Genomic DNA, 6,666 nt, shown 5'->3' with positions numbered 1-6,666 from the left:
AAAAAAAAAAAAAGGAAAACTCCACAGAACTGCAAAAGCCCAATGTAGATGCAGAGGTTTATAAGAAAATAAAAAGTGTGACTGAATATGCACATATATATATACACACCCATAACCAAAATCAAAACAGTCCAACAAAAATACAGTATAATAGATTGACCTGGTGAACAAAGGAAACCAAAAATTGTATTTACCAGAACAAAACTAACTAAAGCACAAACTGGAAACAAAACTGAAGTAAGGTGCTAATTGGGTAATAAAGCAATGAAAATAAAACTAACAAATATGTTGAAAAGAAAGGAAAGAAAGAATAGATATGCAAAGTTAAATACAGGTAGATGAAGAAGATACATTGACGATTAACTGCAAGGGCGGGGAACAGTAGGAAAAGCAAACAAAGGAATAAATGTAGAAAAAATATAATAGATTAAAAAAATTAAAAGTTAAAATTATAAAAATGAGAAAAAAAAAAAAAAAGAAGAAGAAGAAGAAGGAGAAAAGGAAAAAAAACAAAAACTCCTCAGACCTGCAAAGGCCCAATGTAGAGGCAGAGGTTTATAATAACAATAAAAAGTGTGACTGAACATATACATATATACCCATAAGCAAAATCAAATCAATCCAACAAAAATAAAGTACAATAGATTGACCTGGCAAACAAAAGAACCAAAAATTATGTCTACGAGAATAAAACTAGCTAAAGCACAAAAACTGGAAAACAAAACTAATGCAAGGTGCCAACTGGAGAATAAAGCAATGAAAATAAAACTAACAAATATGTTGAGACTAAAGAAAAGAAAGAATAGCAAAGTTAAATAGAGGTAGATAAAGAAGATTTATATACATTAAAGATTAACTGCAAGAAAAAAAGAACAGTAGGAAAAGCAAACTAATAAATGTAGAAAAACTAATCATAGGTTTAAAAAATTAAAATTAAAAAAAAAAAGAAGAAAAACAACAACAAGAACAACAGACTCCCCAGAACTGCAAAAGCCCAACATACAGGCAGAGGTTTATAACAACAAGAAAAAATGTGACTGAGAAAAAAACAGAAAGAAAAAAAAGCTCAAAACCTTAATATAGATTTCATAGTGCCAATAAAATTGACAGTTACAACAAAGCAGGGGAAAGGAGGAGGGGGGGGAGAAAAACATCCAAAGAATCTACAGAACAAGTCAAAACATAAGAATAATAAATGTTTTTCTTGAGTCACTGCTATCAGAGTCCTTTCCCTCGCTGGGGAGCCACAGTCCACTTCCCCTCCCTAGGATGCCCTCCAACACTGTGCTGATCTCTGGACCTGCTGTGGGGGCAGCTCAGATTCTAATCTGGTCCTACTCCTCTGTGTTCTTGCCTCCAATGTCCACAGCCATCAGAACTAGCGTTTTCTTTTATATTTATATTATATAAGAAATAATATATATTTCTTATATATTCCACACAGAGTCTGCCTAGTTGATCGTGTGGATTTAATCTGAAGCTTGTACAGCTGGTGGGAGGGTTTTGGGTCTTCTTCCTTAGTCACACTGTTCCTGGGTTTCGATTGCGGTTTTACTTCCACCTCTGCATGTGGGTCGTCCACTGGGGTTTGCTCCTGAGGCTGCCCTGGACGACTTGGGTTTGCCCCTGTGAAGGACAGGTGTGGAGGTGGTGCAGGTGCTTGGGTCGCAGGGGTTCTGGGAGCACCAGGTACTCAGGGGAGTTGGTGGTTAGGGCAGCAGGAAGTACAGTGCTCTAGAAGGGTAGGGCAACCAGTATTGACCAATACGCTCCAGTATTCTTTCCTGGAGAAACTCCTCTCTGACAGAGAAGGCTGGCAGGTGACAGTCTACAGGATTGCAAAGAGTCAGACACTACCAAAGTGACCCTGTGTGCATAGGCACAAGACTTTTTTTACCTGTGGCAGCTCTGCCCCAGTGAGAGCTGAGCATGAAGGTGATGCAACTGCTTGGCTTGTGGGGACCCTGGCTGAAACCAGTGTGCAGGGACACGGACTGCCTCTGCCCCAGGTGTTATGGCCCTATCAGAGTCTTTTTTTGAGCCTCTTGTAGCTGGTGATCAGAAGGCCTCTTTGGCCAGTCTTTCTCCATAGGTCTGCCCATTCAGATACTTAGAGGACTTCCTTGCCTGGGGTCCTTGTTCAGTGCATCAGGCACATAGAAGCCCCCGGCTGGGGTCCTACTCTCTAGTTCAGCGTGTCAGGCATTTGATGGGCCAGTCTCTCTATTGTTCAGTTGTCAATGCTGGCCTGTGCGTAGAGAGAAGCTATGGTGATGGCTCCACCCCCTATTCATGACTCAGCAGTATGGCTGCCCAGTTTTCCTCCACAGGCATTTTCCACCACAGTCTCCTCCCTCACATCCCCTTGATCTGTTTCTCCACAGTCAACAGCAGCCCTCACCCAGAAATTGCTCCACAATCCTTAAACTCCAGCTCCCAGCCACTGCGCCATCTGGGGTATGTATGGCTGCCGCAAGGACTGGTTGATTCTCATTCCATTTAGGCTGCCACAGATCAGCTATTTCCCTCTCAGCCTTAAATGTTTCCTCTGACTCAGACAATTGTCCCCAGTGTGGGGATCGGACCCCTGCTTCAGTTCCCCCACCCACCAAGGGCAGGCCCAGTCCTACTAACACTCCTATTTTCTCCCTAGTTCCTTCCTCCTACCGAGTTTTGCCTGGGTCTATATATTCTTTTCTGCTGGTCAGGTACTCCTGTCTGCTCTCAGCTGGTGTTCTGCATGCACTTCAGTGTCTGAAGGTGTATTCCTGATGTATCTGTGGAGAAAGATGTACTCCACGTCCACCTACTCCCCCACCATCTTGTTCCTCTTTTAATATCTTTCGTATTGCAGTTTGTATTATGTTGCTGGTGTTAAATTCTTTCTTGTATCACAATTTTCCTGTTGATGATTTCTTTCAGGTTTTGTAGATTTGAAATGTCTCTATTTTGCCTTTTCTTTTTAAATATAATTCTGCCAAGTTCAGATTCTTGGTTGGCAGATTTTAGTTTCTTAGTTTATGTTTTGTGGGCCCTTGACAGAATGCATATTCTGCTGCTGTTCTATAAATGTTCAGATTCTGTTGTTGGATGGTGTTGTTGAGTTCTGTTCCCCTGCTGCCTTTATGTCTGACTACTCCTTTTGTTGCTGAGAGAGGGGTGTTGAAGTCTCTGTAACTGTTTTTTTTTTTTCTTATTTCTCCTGTTGGTTTTTTTCAGCCTGTGCTTCACATATCTTGCAGCTCTGTTGTTGGAATGCGTAGATCTGTGGGACTGCAAAGTCTCTGTGGTGGGTTGGCACTTTTATCATTATATAATGTCCCCTCCGTCCCTGGCAGTTTTCTTGCTCTAATGTCTATAAATGGGATGTGATATTAATATAGCTCCTAGGAGGATTTCTTTTTAAATTATTGCTTGCTTAATAAGCTTTTTTTCCATCTTTTTACTTTCAGCCTAGAATTCTACTGAAATGACTTTCTTGTAGACAGCATTGAGTTGGGACATGTTCTTTTTATCCACTTTGACAATATCTCTCTTTTAATTGGTTCATTTAGACCATTTTTTATTTCATGTAATTATTGAAATGTTAAAGGCTAAGTCTACCATTTTACTTTTTGCTTTCTGTTTCCTCTCTGTGTTTCTGCTTTCTCTGTTTTATTTCCATTTTTTTTCTTGAGTTACATAAACAGTTTTTCTGTTTATGTACTCCATTTTATTTATAGTACTTTTGAATATATCTCCTCCAATAGATCTTTTGGCAGTTTCTCCAGGGGATCTTCCTGACCCAGGGATCTAATCAATGAGTCCTGCATCTCCTGCATTGCAGGCAGAGTCTTTATCACTTCACTGCCTGGGAAACCCTTCTCCAGGTATACATTATAAATGTTCATAACATCAAAGCTTTTCGTTGTTGATATTTTACCCATTTGAATAAGGCACAGAAACCTTATCTTCATTTATGTTCCTTCCCACTTATATTTCTTGTATATACATATATTGAGAGCTACATTAGTGTTATAATTTGGCTAAAACTGTCAAACACAAGTAGAAAATTCAAGAGGAGTCTATTTCTTATTTTTTCTCTTCCCAGATTTTCATCCTTCTTGACTCAAAATTTCTTCTTTTATCATTTCATTTCTTTTTTAGAGACATTCCTTCAACCATTCTTTTAGTGTGAGAATACCAGCAATCAATTCCTCTGAAAATATCTTGAAAGTGAAAGTGTTAGCTGCTCAGTCGAGTCTAGCTCTTTGCGACCCATTGGACTATAGCCTGCCAGTCTCCTCATTCCATGGAATTCTCCAGGCAAGAATACTGGAGTGGATTGCCATTTCCTTCTCCAGTGGATCTTCCCCACCCAGGTACTGAACCCGAGTCTCCTGCATCGCAGGCAGACTCTTAACCATCTGAGCCACCAGGAACTTTCTATTTTTGATGAAGGCAAATTATATTCTAGATCAATTAATTCCATCAGGATCATATAGTCTATTAACAGTCAGATTTAACCCTTAAAGTCTCCAGAAACACAGTCTCAATACTTTCTGAGCAAGATTTTAGGCCTTTAGGGAAAAAAAAGACAAAACATGAAATGAAGATTTGTCCATTCTCTCTGACCAGAAGTTAGAATAAGAATTAGAAGAGGGGGTAATAAACAAGGATAACAAATAGCTTTTAAAGAAAATGACTCTCCTTGGAGTGGCATAAAGATGTATATCTGGAAATTAATCAACAATAAACTATTCTATTGAACAGGTTCAATCCCTTCTATAACCAAACCATTATTGTGGTTTAATTTATGGGTCCTGTTACTACTCCTAATGAAACTGTCTTAAAGTATACCCAAGTTATTTTGGAAGAATTATTTCACTAAAGATGCCTTATTTTAAAGAAGAAAGTAAGTGAAAATAGTTGAAATAAATTTTCATTGAAATAGGAGATTTTAATTTGCTTCAACATTATAAGAAGACATTTTCCCAACTGTGTTTATATAAAGTAGAATGATTTTACTTAAATCTATTATACTCACAAGGAGTCTCCAAGCCAGTGATATCCTTTTTTTTTTTTTTTTTTTCAGTGTAAATATTCCCACCATGGTCAATCTTCAAGCTACCGACCCAACACCAGTTGATTCGAGAAATTCTTGAAAATTTAACAGTCAGCTCTCACAGGGTGCTATGAACCAGCCCCTTTCCTCTCCTAAAGGAAGGGAAAAGCTCCTCTGACTCAAGACACATTCTCTTTAAGAAAATTTCACTGGCCATTTTGCAGGCACCTGGACATAAACTAGTGTAAGATGAGACTTTTGTCCTATAAAGGCTTAAAACCTAACTGGGAAACAAGATTGTCAAAAAGTACAAATCACACGAAGCAAACAATTTCCAAATAGCTTGTACTGGAAACAAAAGTTAAGAGATTCCAGCTAGTTCCACATAACCAACAATTTGTAAGTTAAAATGTGATTGCATTCTCTAGACTTTTGACATAACATCACCTTTGTTTTATTTTTAAAGTGTTGAACATTTGGTAAAAAAAAATATGTATGTATTTAGAGAATAGCCCATGCAGCAGCAAAGACCCAGCATAGCAATAAATAAATACATACACGAATAAACATTTTTAAAAGGTCTAATTCCAATTTAAAAAAAAAATTAAAATGTGAGATTGAGAACATCAATGATCCTGTGTTCCTTAACTGGCCTGGCCTCAAGGTTAGGACAAAACGTACACATCTTTAGGGTGTTCTCTTCCATATTAATTAATTCACTAATTAATTTTTCTACTCTTATATCACAAACATGTTTGTTGTTTTTCATTCTTCAGTCAGTAAGTTGTGTCTGACTCTGCCACCCAATGGACTGCACCCCACCAGTCTCCTGCACCCCACCAGCCCATGGGATTTCCCAGGCAAGAATACTGGAGTGGGTTGCCATTTATTCCTCCAGGGGATCTTCCTGACCCAGGGGTAGAACTTAGTGGCTCAAAACAACAGAGATTTACTGTCTACCAGACCCTTGAAGGCAGAAGCCTGGAACGTCTCACTGAGTTCAAGTTCAGGAGTCAACAGGACTGCACTCCTTAGAATCTCTGGAGAGAAGCCCTTTCCTTGTCTTTTCCTTGCCTATTCTGTCTATCAAAAGTCCTTATCTTAGGGGAAGTCAAAGTGCGACTTTTAAAAAATATATTCAGTTCAGTTAAGTTCAGTCGCTCAGTCATGTCCAACTCTTTGCGACCCCATCAATCACAGCACACCAGGCCTCCCTGTCCATTACCATCTCCCAGAGTTCACTCAAACTCACGTCCATCGAGTCGGTGATGCCATCCAGCCATCTCATCCTCTGTCGTCCCCTTCTCCTCCTGCCCCCAATCTCTCCCAGCATCAGAGTCTTTTCCAATGAGTCAACTCTTCACATGAGGTGGCCAAAGTACTGGAGTTTCAGCTTTAGCATCATTCCTTCCAAAGAAATCCCAGGGCTGATCTCCTTCAGAATGGACTGGTTGGATCTCCCTGCAGTCCAAGGGACTCTCAAGAGTCTTCTCCAACACCACAGTTCAAAAGCATCAATTCTTCGGCACTTAGCTTTCTTCACAGTCCAACTCTCACATCCATACATGACCACTGGAAATATATTTTTTGGGCTCCAAAATCACTGCAGATGATGACTGCAG

At 39.5% G+C, this 6,666-nt stretch overlaps 1 long non-coding RNA gene across 2 annotated transcripts; it reads left to right on the top strand.

Annotated features, from left to right (window-relative positions):
• The first annotated feature begins 2,191 nt into the window (after positions 1–2,191).
• LOC132342195 (uncharacterized) lies at positions 2,192–5,670 on the top strand. Of its 2 annotated transcripts, XR_009490478.1 has the most exons (3): positions 2,192–2,457; positions 4,147–4,361; positions 5,075–5,670. It is a non-coding gene; the product is annotated as an uncharacterized lncRNA (long non-coding RNA). The 2 variants fall into 2 exon arrangements; XR_009490477.1 differs by lacking the exon at positions 4,147–4,361.
• The last annotated feature ends 996 nt before the right edge of the window (positions 5,671–6,666 follow it).

This window comes from Bos taurus, chromosome 14 (assembly GCF_002263795.3).
Source record: "Bos taurus isolate L1 Dominette 01449 registration number 42190680 breed Hereford chromosome 14, ARS-UCD2.0, whole genome shotgun sequence".
Lineage (NCBI taxonomy): Eukaryota > Metazoa > Chordata > Mammalia > Artiodactyla > Bovidae > Bos > Bos taurus.
This window is presented reverse-complemented; position numbering and strand designations above follow the sequence as displayed.